This window comes from Myotis brandtii, unplaced genomic scaffold, assembly GCF_000412655.1.
Source record: "Myotis brandtii unplaced genomic scaffold, ASM41265v1 scaffold254, whole genome shotgun sequence".
NCBI classification, from domain to species: domain Eukaryota; kingdom Metazoa; phylum Chordata; class Mammalia; order Chiroptera; family Vespertilionidae; genus Myotis; species Myotis brandtii.
The window spans coordinates 766,046-785,289 of record NW_005359634.1 but is presented as its reverse complement, the minus strand read 5'-3'; the positions used below and the strand labels follow the sequence as shown (position 1 = coordinate 785,289).

The 19,244-nt window shown below is 40.9% G+C and overlaps 1 protein-coding gene across 3 annotated transcripts in view; it reads right to left on the bottom strand.

Moving 5' to 3' along the window:
- Window positions 1-19,244, bottom strand: part of DNAJC5B (DnaJ (Hsp40) homolog, subfamily C, member 5 beta) — an 88,619-nt gene that overhangs the window by 47,860 nt on the left and 21,515 nt on the right. Inside the window, exon 1 of one of the 3 annotated variants that reach the window (XM_014541016.1) lies at window positions 16,234-16,334. The exons of the other annotated variants lie outside the window; for them this stretch is intronic. The gene's annotated coding sequence lies outside the window, so the exon portion shown is untranslated. Of the gene's footprint in view, window positions 1-16,233; window positions 16,335-19,244 lie in introns of those variants that run through there. 3 annotated transcript variants of the gene reach the window in all.

The following is a 19,244-nucleotide window of genomic DNA, read 5'->3' as shown; positions in this document are numbered from 1 at the left end:
GCGTCTTTCTGTGTGTCTCAGGGGGGCCTTAGTCCTTTTAACATTCTCCACCATTCTCCTCCAATCTTGTGCCTCACTTTCAGCAAAAGACATTACTAGAATGTCCTACATCACAGGAGAAAATACAGGGCACTCTAATGTTAACAGTGTGTTTTCACATAGGTTTGTTTGGCCTATACAGCAACTGGGACAGGTAGACAGAGGAAGTGTTGTTATTCCCATTTTACAAACCAAGAAACTGAGGCTCAGAGGAGTTTCATGTCAACATCAGACAGTTACTACCAGAGCCAGGGGAGGAACAGGCATCTCCCAATTCCAGGAATCTCAGGTGAAGCAATAAAGTGGATGCTTTGTCCAAAGGCACCAGCAAGTCCTTGGCAGCCAGAACTAGCACCTATGTCTCTGGGTATCTTCCAAATTCTTTATCCACCTCTAGAGTGTGCTGCCTTCTCAACAATGGTCTTACTGCTCTCAAAGCACCTGAAGGCCACTTACCCTTTATGTTTAGAAAATTAAGAAGTAGAATGATCTTGAAAGCAGTAAGAAGTTTTATCTTCCTTTTCTTTTGAAAGTTGCCACCAGTGATTGTTTCCTTGTGTAAATGTTTATCCGATAGAGTGTTCTCAGAGCCTTGGCTGAAATAAGGCCCATTCACCCTTAGTTCCTGTCACCTGGTTCACAGACTCTGGAAACAACACCAGAGGAGATAGAGGGAGCCAAACTAGGGGTCTGACCTGGAAACATCATCTTACAGAGCCCAAATGCGCTCCTGTTTGCTTACAAAAGTGCCATAGAGAATCCACTGGGTGGTGGAGCCTGGGTAGGAACATAGATCTCCCAATTTCAGGAATCTCAGGCCAAGCAATAAAGTGGATGTTTTGTCCAAGGGAACTTAAAGATGAGCTGATTTTCTAGAAACACATGATACACGCCAAAGCCACTTCCGTTGGGAATGGGGGCCATAGTGAGTCACTCGCTATACTGTAGTTCCAGACAGATAGTAATCGCAGCTCTTTCCCCAGCCTTCTGGTGAAGCATGCAGACCAAAGGGAATCTGCTTCTGTTCATAGAAAATGACTTCCTATCCCAATTTCTCTACCAATACTTTACTTTGTGCTGCACCTTCATCATTGTACATCACTGTATGTGCTGCAGACGTGAAAGAGGTGCTGACCTCCCTTGTCATTTGGTGCAGTCTGCCCCTCAAGCCCTGCCTTGGAGACATGCTGTCCTTGAACCTTCCTCCACTCAGGGTCGAACCTGAGGCTTCCCAACCCCCACCCCAGCAGAATTGATATCTATGGGGTATGCCAGGGGGCCTGGGAAATGGATGACTTGGCTTCTAACTGTGAATTTAAATAAGACACGCCCTCCTGAGTCTCAGATTCCTCCACTTTAAGACAAAAGGTTTGCTATGGCCAAAGCTAACTCAGCAATAGTGGAAAGACTGCTTAGATTGTCACAAGCAGACTCGCAGGGAGCAACGCAGAGAGTGCTGTAGGAAGAGAGTAAGAGCAGTCTCCTTTAAATAAGATTGATCTCAGGACTTACAGTGAGTTTTCAACTGGACAGCATTTCCAGAAAGTGCTAGTGGGGATGAATAGTAAGGAGCAGTGACATGTCAGGCACGAGGAGCAAACCAAGTGAAGGGAAAGCCCAGGCCTGTTCCTTGGGTGAATCAGCAGACAGTACATACCTGCAGAATTATTGATTCATGCACACTTTCAACTGGTTTTATGGGAAGATTTGGGGGAAGGATGGAACAGGATTAGACTGGCCCATGGGGACATTTAAGGGAATATGGGGTGTTCCTGGTGGCTCTGAGGACAGTATTTTAAGAGGAATGCCTCACAGTACCTACCCTTGGCAGCCCATGGTGGCTCTGTTATCCTGTCCCTCCCACAGCAGAGTGGGGTGGTGGGAAGAACACAGGGTCATTCTGAACTGTAAGTGATATCATCTATGCCAAGCATAAGCACATAGCTTTCAATAACGGGTAGGAACTATTAATATTCTATGGATTGCCTCAAAGGCAAAGGAAAGCAGAACCTTCCTAGTAGCTCTAAGTTGCACTCAAGTCCAATATGTTCATACAAGTGACGATAAAAATAAGCCCCCTTCCCCACTACTGCCCTTGAGCTTTGACCAACAGATAATGCCTTCAGACCTGTCCCACCTCAAGCATGGAGCCTCAGGATCTGTGGGGATAACAGCACCAGTGCAGAGAGGCAGTGATTACATCGGTGAAGAATGCCAAATGAAGTCATTGAAACCTAGATTAGAATCCTGGTTCTGCCATTTACTAGCTCTGCTGCAAGTTATTTCAACTCTCTGAACCTCGGTTTCCTCATCTCTTAAATATACAAACACTTGCTAAATAAATATCTAGAGAAAATGGGAATAAAAGTACTTTCCACATGGGTCTTTGTGGCAATTAGAGATAATTACTAGGCCTATTGGTGATATTGGTATAATGGTTCATGTTATGTGTCCACTTGACTAGGCATGGAGTACCTAGATATTTGGTCAAACATTATTCTGGGTGTGTCTGTCAGGGTGTTTTGGGATGAGATAAACATTTGAATCAGGGGACTGAATAAAGCAGATTGCTCGCCACCTAATCAGTTGACAGCCTGAATAAAACAAAAAAAACCAACTCTCCTGTAAGTAGTTATACACCACTTACCAATGGGGATACGTTCAGAGAAATGCATCATTATGTGATTTTTCTCGTTGTGTGAACATCATATAGAGTATAACATAAACGTATATCTCCCCAAGGCATGGGGAAAGAGAGCAGAGGTGACAGGGAAGTACAGAGCACATCTACTGTGATTGGTCAGTCTGGAGATGTACTACTTCCTGGTGACATGAAGAGCCTTAAATTGATTTATATGGAAAGGAAATATGCAATAAAAAGAAACTGTATGTTCATCAATTTTGTTCCAGGTGAGAAAAGTACATAGGGCCCTAGGGAATATTTTATCTCTTCTCGTACAGACTTTGAGAAAGGAAATAAAGGAAGCTAGCTTGGGAGGGTGTCAAAGATCACAATTTGGTTTTCTCGTGATGACCTTGGCTACCAGACAATAGACACCTTGCAAGGAATGCCGTGAGGCCTTTGAGAGCCATCAATGACTCGGCAGGCAGGCAGATTGATCTCCTAATCAAGGCTTTCAGCTAAAATCTGAGTTGGGGAGAAAGAAGGGGGCCCAAACTATGAAAGGCAATAGAGGATAAAATGTCCACAATTCTTAGAAAAAGACAATAGGAAGACTATCAGGAACAATACTTACAGGAACAGATGTCTGTTCACCAAAGTCTGTTGAATACCTAGGCACCCTGGTGACTTTAACAAACGAATGCAATTCAGGCCTCATATCAACTGACATGTCCTCTAAGAGTAAAGTGTCTGAGGAGCTCTTGATCAGCCTTATTGAAAGTTCCATCTCTGAGAAGTAGGAAAAATCTGAGCTTAGTTCTTACTTGCAAAGAACTAGTCGCTGATTGGCAGAGGGCTGTGACATTTTAGAATTTAGAACACCCTTGGTGTGGCTGGAAAAGAACAGGACTTTGAAAGCACATTTTACAAATTTAGAGAAAAGATGGGTGAAATATGACTCTGATAAGCCAAATACCTGCCACCATCACAGATGATTCCCAGGTAGAAGAAAAGTGGTGGGATGTGCTAAATTCTTGTGGCTGCAGGGGGAGTCCTCTTACTGCTGAACTGAAAAGAGATTTGTGTGAAAAGGTGGAAGGAGAAAGTCACCCTGAGTGAGACCATGAGTAGTTTAGAGCAGCAAGCACTTCAAGAGCTGAGGAGAGTGGGAAGGAATGAGGACAGGCAAGAGCACTTTAAAACCATGTTTGACTTAAATATTCATCAATAGGAGGCTTGTGAGACAACTGTCAGTGTATATCCATGGTAGACATCAAAGGTAATGAAATAGATGTACATGAGCTGATATAAAATGGCTTAATACAGTTTCACAGTTGAAAAATAACAAGGCATAAGAGTGTGTATAGTAACCTCATAAAAAACAAAGTGGATACACACAGACAGAGAGAGCGTGTACATAATACATGTTCTCACATTTGTGTGCACGTAGAACGTTTCTGGAGAGTATGTAAAATGCAAAGTTCCAGGGGAGAAAAAGCCCAGGACTGGGATGCACTGTTTCTCAGAGCATAACATTTTATACTACTTAATTTTTTTTTAGTACATGCACATACAACTCTTCAATTAAAATCCTTCTCTTTCATTAAACTATGCTTGGGCCAGGATCACCAGTGCTGGGAGGGGCCCCCTGCTTTGAGCAGCTGTACCCTGTCAGCATTTAACACCCACCTCATCCCATCACCTTGGCGTCCATCTGCGACCAGTCTTCCCCTTGCAACCATTCTCCACACCACTTCCAGTTTGCACTTTCAAAAATTAGATTTACCCAAGCCAAGAAGTCCTTGTTGTCTCCTGTTTCCTATCGGTCCAAGTCTGGTTTCCTAAGCTGCCATTAGCAGGAAGTGATATGGCATCTATACAGTATCATTTCTGGGTCCAGCCAGAAATATGTCTATCTTTCTTCATTTATTCTCTGTTTGGCCCATGCCTGGTCCATCAACCAGGCCAATTCAATACTTCTTTCTAAAGCTCTCTGAAGTCTACTGCCTTCCTTTCTCTCCCCACCGCCGCACCCCCCCCCCAACTACTTAGACCAAGTTTATCATTTCTTTGGTTTACCCTGCCAGCCTCCTGATGATCCTTTCTCCCATCTTTTCCACTTCCATCTGTTCTCCATACACTACATTCTCTTAAAATCAAATAGTATTCTGTTACTCTCCTGACTATAACCCTTTAAAGCTGCCCACTGATCTTGAGCTAAAGCTAAAATCCCAGCTCCTTATCAGGGCCAGCCTCTGCCTCTTTCTCTGTGCCATCTCTTCCCAATTCCTTCCACTCTATACACTATCCTAGCTTTGCTTTTGTTGGTTCCTTCAGCACACCATCTTTCCTCCAAGTCTTTGCACCTGCTATTCTTCTACTTCCTTCTCTCTGGTCTTCCAAACCCACCTGGCTCACTCCTTCAGCCACTCTGGTGTGGCTCAGTGGTTGAGTGTCAACCTATGAACCAGGAGGTCATGGTTCGATTCCCTGAAAGGGCGCATGCCTGGGTTGTGGGCTCAATCCCCCGTAGGGGGCATGCAGGAGGCAGCTGATCAATGATTCTCTCTCATCATTGATGTTTCTATCTCTCTCCCTCTTCCTTCCTCTCTAAAATAAATTATATATATTTAAAGGGTCATAAATAATAAGAATGTCATGAGAAAAATCATAAATAGTGGATGAGGAAAGCTATCTCCCCTTTGAAGAGGAATCATGCAGGAATTCAACTCTCAGAACAGAATTGCGTGAGTAAGACCATAGAGGCAAGAAAGTGCTGGGCAAGCGAGAGAGTGGAAAGTGGAGGGACCTATCTGTTCCGTAAGCAAGAGAGGACTGGAAGAATGAGAGGCGTAGGCGAGGAGTGGCCAAGCAAAGCTAGAGAAGGTGAAAGAACTCAAAAGCCAATATAAGGAGTTCAGTCCTTGTTTTTCAAACAATGGGAAAACTGTTTTTGAACTGGCGAGTGACCATGTCTAGTACTTATTTTAGGAGGATGTGACCAACAGAGTGCAGAGGAATGCAATTGGGGAGCTGATGAGAGCCTGGCCCAGGGCGGTAGCAGCAGGCAGAACTGGCAGGGAGCAATGGATTCAAAAGAAATGTGGATATATAAAGCCCTGGGCTTGATGAGCAAATGCAGAGGAGAGACCCTGGGATCAGAGAGGACTCATGATTCTAGCTAGAATAACTGTGAATATGCTGAGGTCATTGGCTGAGAGTAGAGTCAAAAGAAAGAGCAGGTTGGAGGAAGATAATTAATTAGGTGTGGAACATGTTGACTTTCGGGTTATCAGGTCAGGAAGCCCATTTCCATAATTAAAATCAGAAACCACCTGTTAGAGTTGGCCTCGTCCTTCCTCGTGTTTCCATGATTCCTATTTTCCACATCCCAAAGAAGCCCTGTGAATTGTTTGCCTTGCGTGCAAAGACGGGGTTGTAAAAGCACAGGGATGGTGGACATAAGGTCTGTGAGTGGGAGAAAACCTATTGCACTGGAACTTGTTTTTTCTCCCCAAGCTGGTGTCAGTCACTATTCTGTTTCTCTTCCTTCAAGAGTCCTCTCAAGTCCCAACTCTGCCACGATGAGCACCCCGAGTACTTGAGACAGTTTTGCCTCTCCTCGGCCCTGAGCCCTGGGATACTTTGAAATCCACAGTGCAAACACTTTTCAGTAGTTGTGCAGTTCTTTCTTTGCTTTTTAATTCTTCACAGATGTATTTCTTGTGTGCTTATCTAAATTCTTAAAGAGCCCAATTGATGCCACACATTTCATTTTGTTATTGTCAGAGTGCGTAGTCCGTACTCCGTATTATGTTTTCAAAGAACATAAATGAGATTGAAACTAACACTGAATTCATTTGGGGGAGGAGACAGGAAAGTAACTTCTTTGAAAGAACAGAGAATAACAAGAGGTAATGTGTTGGTTAGAGGAGTGAGATGGTATCAGTTCCTAACACATAAAGGAACATATTCTCACATAAAAAGTGCTTTCTACCTCTTCTAATAATAATGACTTTGCATTTTAAATATGCTTGAAAGGAGGAGAATACTGGCATTCTGATTACCAAGTGAGTTGTCTTCTCAACTGGTTAAAAAGTCTGTTTTCCTGGGACCACCTTTTGTTGATAAGCAATATTGGTAAAATAAAATAAAAAACTTGTCATTTACCATTAATTATACTCAGTTGTCTTGAACAGTGCTCAAATGGCAAGACTGAGGGTTGTCTTCCATTTCCTTTTAGTGCTTCCTTTTAGTTGGAGGTCCACTTGTGTGGCCTTCGTGATGTTTGGGCATAATTCCTGGGCAGAAGAGGTGGGACAACCCCAGGTGTTGCCGGTGGCCCGGTTGTGCATTTGTCATGATGTCTGGGGGGGAGGTAGGGTGAAGAGGTAGGAAGCTGGCTTTATGTTGTCAGTTGACAAATACCAATAGGCCTATGAATATCACAGAGATCTCTCCAGCTGTCCTGCCACCAGTTTCTGGCACTCTACCATCAACATCACTATTTAATATGAACCCCCCCCCACCCCCCAAATTAGGATCACCCTTCACTCTGTCCAGGGGCATTGGAAGAATGGGATCTACGACTCAGCTTTCAAAGGAGGGTGCAATTGGGAACGGGAAAGGAAGTGACTCAAAAGTAAATCCGAGTCTGTTCTCAGGAGCAGCATGAAGCATGCCTCTGGAGGTTGGCAAAGACAAAGGGAAAGGGCACTAGAGTATTTGCTTCACGATCCTGCCAAGGGCTCGATTCCTGCTCCTTTTAGTGCACTCTGTCCTCTGAGGTTCCCCAGGCGCAGGGTAAACAGCAGGAGAGCTCCGTCTCAGCCCTGGTAGCGTTTTGGCTCTGGGTAGCATTCCTTTCCAGACTTCACAGGACTTGGGTTACAAAGGCCTCATTGCACAATTCTTAGGAGACTGGGCATGGGGGCTGGGCTGGGCTGGGACGAAGGGGAGTGTCCTGCATGTGTCAGGAATCCAGGTGTGGCCAGATGCCAAGACACCCCAGGTGGTGGCAGCAAGAGAAAGAATCAAATATCTCAGGATCTCTGAAGAGGTAGCTTTCTTTTAGTTTTTGTTCTTTCAAAGCTGTTAAAAGATACTTGTCAAAATGCATCTTATCAGATAACTTGACAGAAAACATTTCAAAATTTCACTTGCATACCTGTGTTTCAGTTTACTGCAGAGATTTAAGAATTCAAAACCCACAATGAAGACTCTGAAACTAAAGCTCATTTTATCCCTCCATTTTTTACAATCAGCTTTCTCTTGCAGTTTTATGCTGTAGTAAATGCAAAATTACTCAATATATTACACAACTTTTGAAATTAATATGGAAGCTGAAAGATGTTGCTACAGCCCTGTTTAAACCCTATGCCATGATGGAATATCCTTTCCTGTTGGTAAACAGTTCATAAATCTCTTTTATTAAAGACAATCTGTGTGGAAAACCAGCAACATATGGAAGATCCTTACTGGATATGCACTTTTTAGTTGGTTAAAAAAAAGTATCTAGTGGCCTCCAAAATATTCAGATATTTAGCTATACAAATAAGGTCTATCCGTGTATTCAACAATTCTTAATATCATTTCATTTTCTTTAAGATTGGGGGACCTTAGGCTAATATTAATATATTTGCAATACATTCAATCAGAGAAAGCTCTGAGTATCTGTATCCAGGGAGTGCCCGGCTCACGCTTACAGATTAATTGGAGATGCAAGACATATATTGCCCTACATAAAACAAACTGTGGATACATCTAAGGCAGCTCCTAAATTACCAAGTTAATTCCAATTAAAGTATTAATTTGTGGGATAAATCAGGGAAGGCTTATTAGGAGACATATTAGGTAATAGGTCAATTACCACGGATGGTATAATGGCCCCACACCTGCCCCACATATCACAGACTAAACACACATACACATAAACGAAGTGATCTACCAAAGCCAGAAAAGGCAATGCCAAAGGAAGTCTATATATTTATTATAAAGCAAAAGCTCATTAATTGTATAAATGCGTCCCTTCTTCTTCCCCTCTCCCAGTGGACTACTTCTATTCAGACCTCAAGTCATAGTGGCCTGTCAGTTTCCCTGGATTTATTTTCATTGCTCTATCAGCCTTGTGGATAAGGTCTTGAGTGTCTTTTCTTTACCTTAACCCAGCGGTTCTCAACCTGTGGGTCGCAACCCCTTTGGGGGTCGAACGGCCCTTTCACAGGGGTCGCCTAAGACCATCCTGCATATCAGATATTTACATTACGATTCATAACAGTAGCAAAATTACAGTTATGAAGTAGAAACGAAAATAATTTTATGGTTGGGTCACAACATGAGGAACTGTATTTAAAGGGCCAGAAGGTTGAGAACCACTGCAGCTGTGGAGACTATGTGGAGGCTAGGAGAGCTTTGGTGAATAGTGTCTGAATTTACCAATAACCACATCAAGGTGACAAAGTGAGATTTCCTCACCTTAGAAAATTCTAACTTGGAAATTAAAATAACTAAAATACAAATCAGTAACTTCATTCAGCATGAATTCAGAGCAGGGAGAATTGGAAAGGCCACCAGACAGAGAGTGAGGGGACTTAAGCTTTAGTCTCCAAGCCAGCTCTAGCCAGCTCAGTGATCTGTGGAGACACTTAACCTCTCTGTACTGGTTCCTCTTCTGGAAATGAGGACGTTGGAATGGATGATTTCTTAGTTCTCCTGCAACTCTAAACTTCTGTGGTACGTGACTAACACAATGGTCAGAGAACACTATAGTCAACACATATAAATGTAGATGAGTTAGGACATTCTGCATTTTATTATTTTAGGGTAAACCTAAACTTAGTTTTTAATGACTGTAAAAGAAAAGTCTAAAACCTGGACCAATGAGGTTTTAATTTTCAAGGACTTAAGAGGTTGGATCATAATCTAATTGTGAAAATCATGGAGGTTTTTCTAGCTAGAAGTTGACTCTGTGCTAGAGTTAGTGTGCAAGTACTTTTTGTTTTTATCCAGACCTCTGGATTTATTTACGTGCTTTGGGTTATTCTACTTTTACAGTGTGAGAGTATTGGCCTTACTCCTGAGATATATTTACTCCTGATGTGCTAGAGGCCAAAGGGTGTTAAAACTGTGTCCTGTGGATAGAGATTAGGTGCCCCTCCATTGCTGCTGAGGTCCCCTGTGGATAACTAATCTATCTGTCAGAACATTGGACTGCTGCTTCCACTGAAGGAGTGTGGCAATAAACTCAGATCTTGCAAGCAAATCTGAGCATGCTTCCTGAGCCTTGCACTGGGCTTTGGGGTCGCAGTGTGCTAAGACCCGAGGGAGGCCAGTGGAGATGAGTCAGGGCCTGGCAGCCACCCCGCGCTCCGCCCTACTGGTAAACAGAACAGCTATTTGCCGTCACTTGGAGCCTCTCAGGACTCTAAGACTCCAGGAAGAAACAAATACTTTAGAAGCCAAAACCCCAAGGCAAGGTAAAGAAAACAGAACTGTCCACATCCCCAGCGATGATTTCACTGGTGTAAGTTTCTTAGAGGAGGAGGTGCTGGAGATGGTTCCAGCTGCACTGTTTTATTACTTCTCAGCCATAAGGCCCTTCTCTTTCACTGTTTATAGGGGGTGGCCTTTTGCCTTTTAAGCCTTGAAATTTCAAAACCAGACTTTCGAATCAATCTCAGTTGCTAACCCTTAGTAAATTTTGTTTCCTTCTTTTATTACTTTTGTTTGTATTTTTTGGTACTGTCTTCTATTTAAAACACTTCTTTTAGTTAACTTATTTTTTTGTTTAGTTTATTCTTCTCTGTCATTCTGGGGAGAAGTTATTAAAAGAAAATCATACTGATAAAGGAATAAACATCACTAAGCAACAAATATGGACTACTTTAGGAAGCAATTTTACACTGATCTCTTGAGATGCCAGTGCCTTTTGCATTTTCCCAGTGGTTGGGGAGAGGACAGTGAAGGGCCAACCGTCTTGGAAATGTCTTTGTTGGTCTGGCATCATGACAAGAAATCTGGCTGTTAGAAGGACATGTCCCAGCTCTGCTTCTGGTGGGACTGCCTTTGACCTTTGGCCTGCTTATGTGGAATGTTTACATTACCCTAAGTATATGGTGCACAATCTCTGTGCAGATTCTGTTATTCCTAAACCCAGAGACACACTCAGACTGTGGTCCTCTCCTCCTGTTCCTTTAGACACCAGGTATTTCTGTTCTCAGCTTAGCAAACTGCACGTACCTGAACTGGAGGCATGGCTTGCTGATTCCTTCTAACTCTGTCAGGTACAGTCTCACCTCTAATGTACCAATAGCTGAAGCCCCTGTTACCTTCTTCTCAGTAGTCAGGTGGAGCCTGGGCTGGATATTGTGATGTCACAGATACAATCCTTGCTCCTCCCAAAGGCCCAGCTGAGAGCCTCTGGCTGTTGCACTCCTCTCCCACTCGTGGCAGGAGGTTGGAAGGTCAACCTCCTAATTTCTAAACTGACCCAGAGAATTCTAGAATCTTACTGTGGAGACCTGGTGACTAGATTCTGGTTCATCTCCCTTATTTTACAGATGAGGAAATTGAGGCCTCAGGTGGTTAAGTGGCAGGGCTAAATCTAAAACCATGATGCCCTCAGTGTTTGGACCCTTCTTGCACATACTACACTCACACTGGGCTCAACTCTGGATTTTGTCAACACCAGTTTTCTGGTAGGCAGCTGACGAGATGAATTTTACCTGAACCCACCATTCAAATAATTTGCATTATGGGAAGAGAACAGTCTCAGTGAAAATCTTTAGTTTTTCCAGTGATTTATAGGTGCCAGGAATCCCTATCTCTGGTCCTAGCCCTAACTCAGAAATTTCAAGCCACCAGATCAATTCCACTTAAACAAGTAATGTGACTTCTGCATAACCAATGTTTTCAATGAGATTTGACAATACTTGTAAGAACAAAGCTCAAAAGCCCAGGATTAATGTTGACTGGAGTGCCATATCAGGTTCTAGTATTTGTTGAGCAGAGAATGGGAAGGAACAATCAGTAAAGAAATATTCTCACTGGAACTTAGTTCTTTCTTCTTTTATACCCTTCTTCTTTTCTAGACACAATCCCTATATGGTATTAAAAAATTATCTGCATTGCATGAGATGACTTGTATCTGTCAAGCCGGGGAATTGAGCTTTCAGAATCTCTAAAGAGGGGAACACACATTGCACTTTTATAATGCCAACAACTAACATTTTATATCGTGCTTTAGCATTTACAAGCCATATTTACATATATCATTTCATTTAATCACCACAGCTCAGTGAGGTAAACTATTTTTTTAGTGCAATTTTATGTGTGAGAAAATTAGCTTAGAGAGGTTGTGACTTGCACATGATCACAAAGCTAATTAAGTGGAAAGGGTCATATTAACTACAAACCAGATCTTCCAACCAAGCATTTTCCCTACCACAGGGCTTCCCCAGGATGGGAGGAATTGTAATTTGGCCCCAGAACACAACTAAAGTCAATTGCATTAAGCAACCTTTGAGTAACAAAGGAGAAATTATTCCCATGGGTCATAAATACTGCTTTACTGACCTCCTAAATGTCATCATAAAAACTTAGAGAAATAGTTAATGAACACTAATTTCAAAACTTATTAAAATAATCATTGCCCTTATGCTGACAATTCCACATCTGTGAATTCTCCTAAGGGAATTGTCATGGAATAGGAACAATATTTAGCTATAAGACATTCTTTGAAGCATCCTATATAATAAAAACCTAATATGCTAAGTGTCCGGGGGATGTCAGAGAGCCGGTTTTGGCCCAATCCCACAGGCCCAGCAGAGGGACCTCACTGGTGCATGAATTCATGCACCGGGCCTCTAGTTGTTTATAATAGAAACCAAGTTAAAAGCTCAACATTAGAAGAGTGGTAAAATTGATTATGTTTATCTAATGAAAATAATGTTGTAGATGAGATTTTCTATTAATCATTTATATGCCATCTTTGGAATATTGCCATCTACACCAATATCTACTTAACATTTTCCTTTAAATAAACTTGCACATTTTATTAAATTATTTTTTAAATATATTTTTATTTATTTCAGAGAGGAAAGGAGAGGGAGAGACAGAGAGAGTATCATCAATGATGAGTGAGAATTATTGATTGGCTGCCTCCTGCACACTCCCTATTGGCGCTCAAGCTCAAAACCTGGGCACAGAATGGAACTGTGACCTCCTAGTTCATAGGTTGACACTTAACCACTGAGCCACACTGGATGGGCAACTTGCACATTTTATTGAAATAAGAGTATTGAACCCTGGCTGGTGTGACTCAGTTGTTTGGAGCATCATCTGGTGCACCACAAGGTCAGGGGTCTGATTCCCCATCAGGGCACATACCCGGGTTTCTGGTTGGAACCCTGGTCAGGAAGCATACAGGAGGCAACCGATCAATGTGTCTCTTTCCTCCCTCTCTAAAATCAACAACAACAATAAAAGAGTATTAAAAGGTACTTTTTATCACTATACTAGAGGCCTGGTGCACAAAATTCGTGCATGGATAGGATCCCTAGGCCTTGCTGGTGATCAGTGCCGATCCGGGCCTTCTGCCGGCCAGGGCCTTCCTTTCCGTGCCACCACCCCCTAGTGGTCAGTGCACATCATAGCGAGCAATCGAACTCCTGGTCTCCCAGTCAAACTCCCGAAAGGACAATTTGCATATTAGGCTTTTATATATATATAGATAAGTGGAAATAAAGTATAATTACCTTAAGTATCAGATAACCATAAAAATAAATATAAAGAAAACAAAGTAATGCTATTCATGCTTTGATTTGGACTGATTTAATCAATTTGCAATTAATGCCCTTTATTTCTCTCACAAACTTTACCTTTCTGCATTAAAAATCTCTTTTTTTCATTACTGATATACTACTGTCTCAATAAGGAACAAAAATGTGTGTCTGATTCCAAATCTCAGTTATGTATATTTATACATATCGGTATACTAAATAATTGTCAACTTCCAAAAGTGACCCTTTGATGTACCTTAGAAAAGAACATAGCTGCCCTGGCCCTGTAGCTCAGTTGGCTGGAGCATTGGCTCCATACGCCAAGGTTATGGTTCAGTCTGGTCAGGGCACATATAAGAATCAACCAATGAATGCATCTCTCTCTCTCTCTCTCATTCTCTCTCTCTCTCATTCTCTCTCTCTCTCCCTTCCCCTCTCTCTCAAATCAATATATAAAAAATTAAATTTTTTTTAAAAGAGCATAGCTGTCGTATAGACAGTTAGTATAGGAGAATCTATATTAACTCACCCTGATTTTCACTAATGGTTCTCAGGAACTGTGCACTGCCTAGGAAGCATTCAGAAACTTGTGGGTGTTTTGGGTTCTTGCAATAATGGAGGCGGGGGTGGAGGTACTAATGGCTTTGCTGGACAGGGGCCAGAGATATTAGACAGCCTTTGATGCCAGGCATGGTCCAAGTGACCAGAAATTAACTGGTAATTCCAAGTGACTTTAAATGTCTTACAGAAAATCCAAGTAGGTGAAAGACCTACTGAGCCAGACCTAAATCCATTTAACACGTAAATGCAAAATTTTTACACAGCTTTAATATATGCAGATTTTTCTAGAAATTCGACTGCTTTGTACATCAGGGAAAACCATACTTTATTTTGTTCAGAACTTTACTAAAAATTGTCCATTGTTGATTTTGGAAAATCAACCTCACCAATGGCCATGCTGCTGGCAGTATTTGAGTCACCATGAAAGTCACCTGTACAAATAGCCCGTTGTGTCCTCCATGGTAGTCAAGCCCAAGCATTTAACTCATTGAAACACATATTCTTTTATATAAATTATTTTCTTTTGTTTCTCCTTTTGTCCATTAGACTAGTTTTTACTAAATTATGTACTGGCCATCTATGACAAGGGAAATTAAAATTTAGTCATTAAAAGGGAACGCTGGGTCTCATAGGGTTGAGCACCACTCGGCAATTCCAAGAAGTTATCTGAGACATTCACAGGCATGCCTGAGGGTATCACTGTAATCTGCACATTCTTGATAAAGTTGGCTATCACAGTGCTATCTTCTTTAGCCTTGTTACAAGCAAGAGTATCTATGAAATTACAGGTTTGATGTACTAGTTATATTTTTTCAATTACTCAAAAAAGTAACTATTAAAAATGTTAAAAATGTGTTCATGTAACACTAAAAAAAATCAGCTCACGCATCAACTCTGGCACATATTAAATATCATGCTTTAGGAAATAACAAGTTTCCATTTTAATGATATAGAAGAATGACCATAAGATATTAGTGAACAAAAAGATAAATTGCAAAAAAGTAGGTACCATTTTTTGAAAAAATACACATATTGGAGAAATTTTGAAAGATCTACTCCAAAATATTAACAGTGGTCACATCAGAATGGGAGACTGTAGCAGGAGTGTGATTCACTTATTTTGCCTATCTACCTTTTCTAAATGTGTTGCAATAGACATGTATTGTTCTTAAGTTAAGGGCTACTTGAAGTACATATACTTAGGAGATAAAACTGAAGGGAGATATAGGACTTTTATGTTCATATATACATCTCTGTAGTGTTTGACTTCTTTAACAAGCATTATTGTTTTTTGCTGTTAAAAATCTAATAAAGTAGAAAAAACAAAAATATGAAAAGGACTATACTTGTAAATATAATGAATGAGTATCAGTTCTACTTTAGTTGAAACAGAAATACAGGGTGAGTATGTGAAATACAGTAAGTATGTAAAACATAGAATTTATTTTTGTATTATTATTTATTGTATTATTTTCCATGCAAACAACCATAAATCTACTTTTGCCTCACCCTGTATAATAATAATAGATTTGTATATTCTAACTAGCTAAATAGCATAGTGTGAGGCCTGTATTCAGCATGCATCTTCCTTTTTATTTATTTGGTATCCAAAAATATTTATTACCATACCTATTCTTCCTACCACACAAAGTGGAAAGACCTATAGAGCAAGCAGAAATTCATTAGAAGAAGCATAAAACAGCCCTAGCTGGTTTGTCTCAGTGGAAAGAGCATCGGCCTGCGGACTGAAGGGTCCTGGCCAGGTTCCATTCCGGTTGAGGGCACATGCCCAGGTTTCAGGCTTAATCCCCAGTCGGGGACGTGCAGGAGGCAGCCGATCAATGATTCTCTCTCATCATTGATGTTTCTATCTCTCTCTTCCTCTCTGAAATCAATAAAAATATTTTTTTTAAAAAGAAGCATAAAACAAACTGACAATTTCCCTACTTCCATTAATATTTTTAGTAGTACCCATGAATTAAAGAAATAATTCCCAAAACTTTTTTTAAAAGTCACCTTGCTTAGAACAGAGCATTCTCATGGCAAGATATTCAAGAGTCAAGTTCCCTTTTCCCAAAGTGATTTATCTCCAGCTTGCATCTCATGAAAAAAATAGATTCTCTTGTGTTTTATCTTGGCTGACCATGGACTTAATCCTTTATATTCTGCTGATGTGTGGGTTGCATCATTTCTCCTACAGCATCGGTTTCTGGAATGAAATGTGTGCCATACCTGTTGGATGAGGTGGGCAAAGCCTCACAGCTGGAGCCCACAGAGGTGTCTGGTCCCTCTGGCAGTGGGATGAGGGAATACCACCATACGCAGGCATTCTTCAGGCTACATGAAAGTTACAGATATTGGGAAGTCAGAGTTCAAAGGCTTCTGCTCAGTTGTGGAAGGGAATTTTGAGGGGAGGAAGGGGAAATAGAAGTTTTGTCAAACTTAAAGCCAAAAATCTCTCAAATTGTGGTTTACAGACCACCTACACCAGAACCACCCATTTTTCTTCAAACATAATTAATGTAGGTTCCCACACAAATCCCTGGATTTACTGCCACTGAATTTCATGCTTAAGCAAACCCTCCAGGGGATTTTGCTGCACTGGAAGGTTTGAGAACAATTGCTATAGGACAGAGGTTTCCAAACTTCAGAGCAGAACATCAGTGGCTGGAGCACTTGTTAAAACACAGATTGCTGGCCCACCCTCAAGCTGCTGGTTCTGGGGGTCTGGGAAGGCCCAAGACGTAATGTTAAAGATGGGGCTGCTGGTTGAGATCATTGAGAACACCTGCCCTCAGCCCAAGAAACTTGGGAGATTCTAAAAGCATTTCCAAATCCCCAGGAAATGCAGTTTGGGATCCTGAGTCTTCACCTATGAGAGAGTCAGAAATAACTTTCATACGAAGGAATTTTGTTCTTACTTTGTCTTTTTATTTTCTTTAATTGGGATTTTATTTCACAAATAGTTTTATTTTCCCACTAAAATACTTGCAGTCTATCTATGTCCATCCATTCAGGACTCTCCAAGTTAAACAGAATCACTTTGCCTTTATTTTGTACCTTTTATATGTGAGAGTGTTGATAAATGAACACAATTGATGTCTGACTTTTCAAATGATTGCATTAATTTGATTTCAGTGACCCACTGAACATGAGTGTTAACATAACAACGGTTACCAGGAGCTAAAGCTATGGGATAGGTAAGGGATATGCACAGACTGTGGGCTAGAGATTTTAATTAAGCCTTAGTGACTGGAGCTGGACTCTTCTCCAAAGGATGTTATGAGATTTCGACATGATCCTGGAAAAGTAAATCTAAATCCAGGCCTTTTTCCAAGACAAACTACTTATGCTTAATAGAAATGTAAGCATGCCTGGAGAATCAGAAGAATATTTGTTGCTAATGTTTGCTCCCATGACACACTTCATGTACTCATAAAAGGATAGTATTTTCTAAAAACAAAGGTAGTGCTGTATACCCCAGCATGATTCATCTTTAAGTTGCACTAATGACATTAGTAAAAGTAAATATCGGCCAAGCTGCAATAAAGCATTTCTAGCCCAATGAACGTAGTTTGAGTTGAATGCTTTAAAATTATTGGCTTTGAAAGGTTAAAATAATAAGTGATTACAGATTCAAGAAATACAATGCTCAAGTCATTAACAAAGATGTTTTATGCTGTATTGTAATTAGTCTCAGGGACTTCTTGGTTTAGATCCTGTAAGGCAGAGGTCCTCAAACTTTTTAAACAGGGGGCCAGTTCACTGTCCCTCAGACATTCCACACATGTGCACTGTGGGCCCGGGACGAGTCGGCTGCTAAGCAGGACAGGCAGCGCGGGCCGCGTGTGGCCCGCGGGCCGTAGTTTGAGAACACCTGCTGTAAGGTGATCCCTATAGGACCGCTTTTGCAATGTGGCTCATCTCTGAAGAATAGAAAGTTCTATATAGGAACAGTAACACAAACATTTTAGAAAATAAAAACATATATATGTTGTATTACATTTGTGTAATTCCATTTGGACGTGACTGCCTGGTCTTTTGAAAATGCTTTAAAGCAAACGTAAGACACATTGTGAAGATCTACATTCCCAAAGACTCATACTGCTCTAACTTTCCCACCAAGCCTCCTTGTCAGAAAATTTTTCTACTTCTTACACCAATGACAGAGGCTGACACAATCATGTCTCAGGGATAAGGGAACATATTTATTGAGCTGTGTGGTTAGGTACTTGACATATATTATATTTGTCCTCACCACTCTCTTGTGAGTTAGGTGTCTTATTAATGCCACTTTACCTATAAGGACATAGTTCAGAGAAGTACAGTCCTCCTTGAGCTCTATACTAGTGAGTGATGGAAATAAGATTGAACCTGAGAAATGTTTGACTCCAGAGGTTGTGCTCTCTCTACACCAGACTGCATCATCCTAGAATGAGCTAAATAACTTACACCTTCCCCTACATCAGAGAAGGCAATATGTTTGGGCTTAAAAACTGGGTGAGGATTTCTGGGAGGAGTATAAATAAACAAGAGACAGTGAAAGGTCTGAACAAAGACCATTGGTGTTGACAAGAACATGAAAGCAAGATTTGCTTCAGATAATCCAAAGTAAGTGGTTACATACATGTACTTTATTTTTTGCAAAGAAACTTCCTAGTTTAATTAAAATTTTGGAACTGAACTATTCCTAGTTTAGTTGACATTTTATAAATTATATATTAAATGCATTAAAGGAACTAATAAATTAACAAAATATGAAGCCAGTCCTTTTGTTGAAAGAAGGGATATTTACATCCTAGCTTACCTCCTTTGTGAAGTTGAAATTTTCACTTCATAATTCATTTACTTCCACGAATGTTTATTGTAAACCTACCATGTGCAAGGCACTATGCCAGGTGCTAGAGACATTGTCCTCTAGAGAGCTTAGAGCCTAATGTTGTATAAATAAAATACCAAAAAATCTCTACCAGAAGGCAGTGTATATGTATCATAAAAGAATTATTATCAAAGTTCTATGAGATACTAAAGGAGAGAGAACTGGCATCCTGGTGTGGCAATCAGAGAACGCTTCATGAAGTGGACAGCATTTGAAATGAGTGAAAGGATAGGTACTTTTTGACAAAGTTGATGATGAGAGTGAGAGGTGAGAAGGATTTTTTAGGCACTGCTGGATTAGAGTTTATTATCAATAATCCTAATCAAGTCACAATCCTAGTGCTACAAAATGCAGTCAAGCTAGG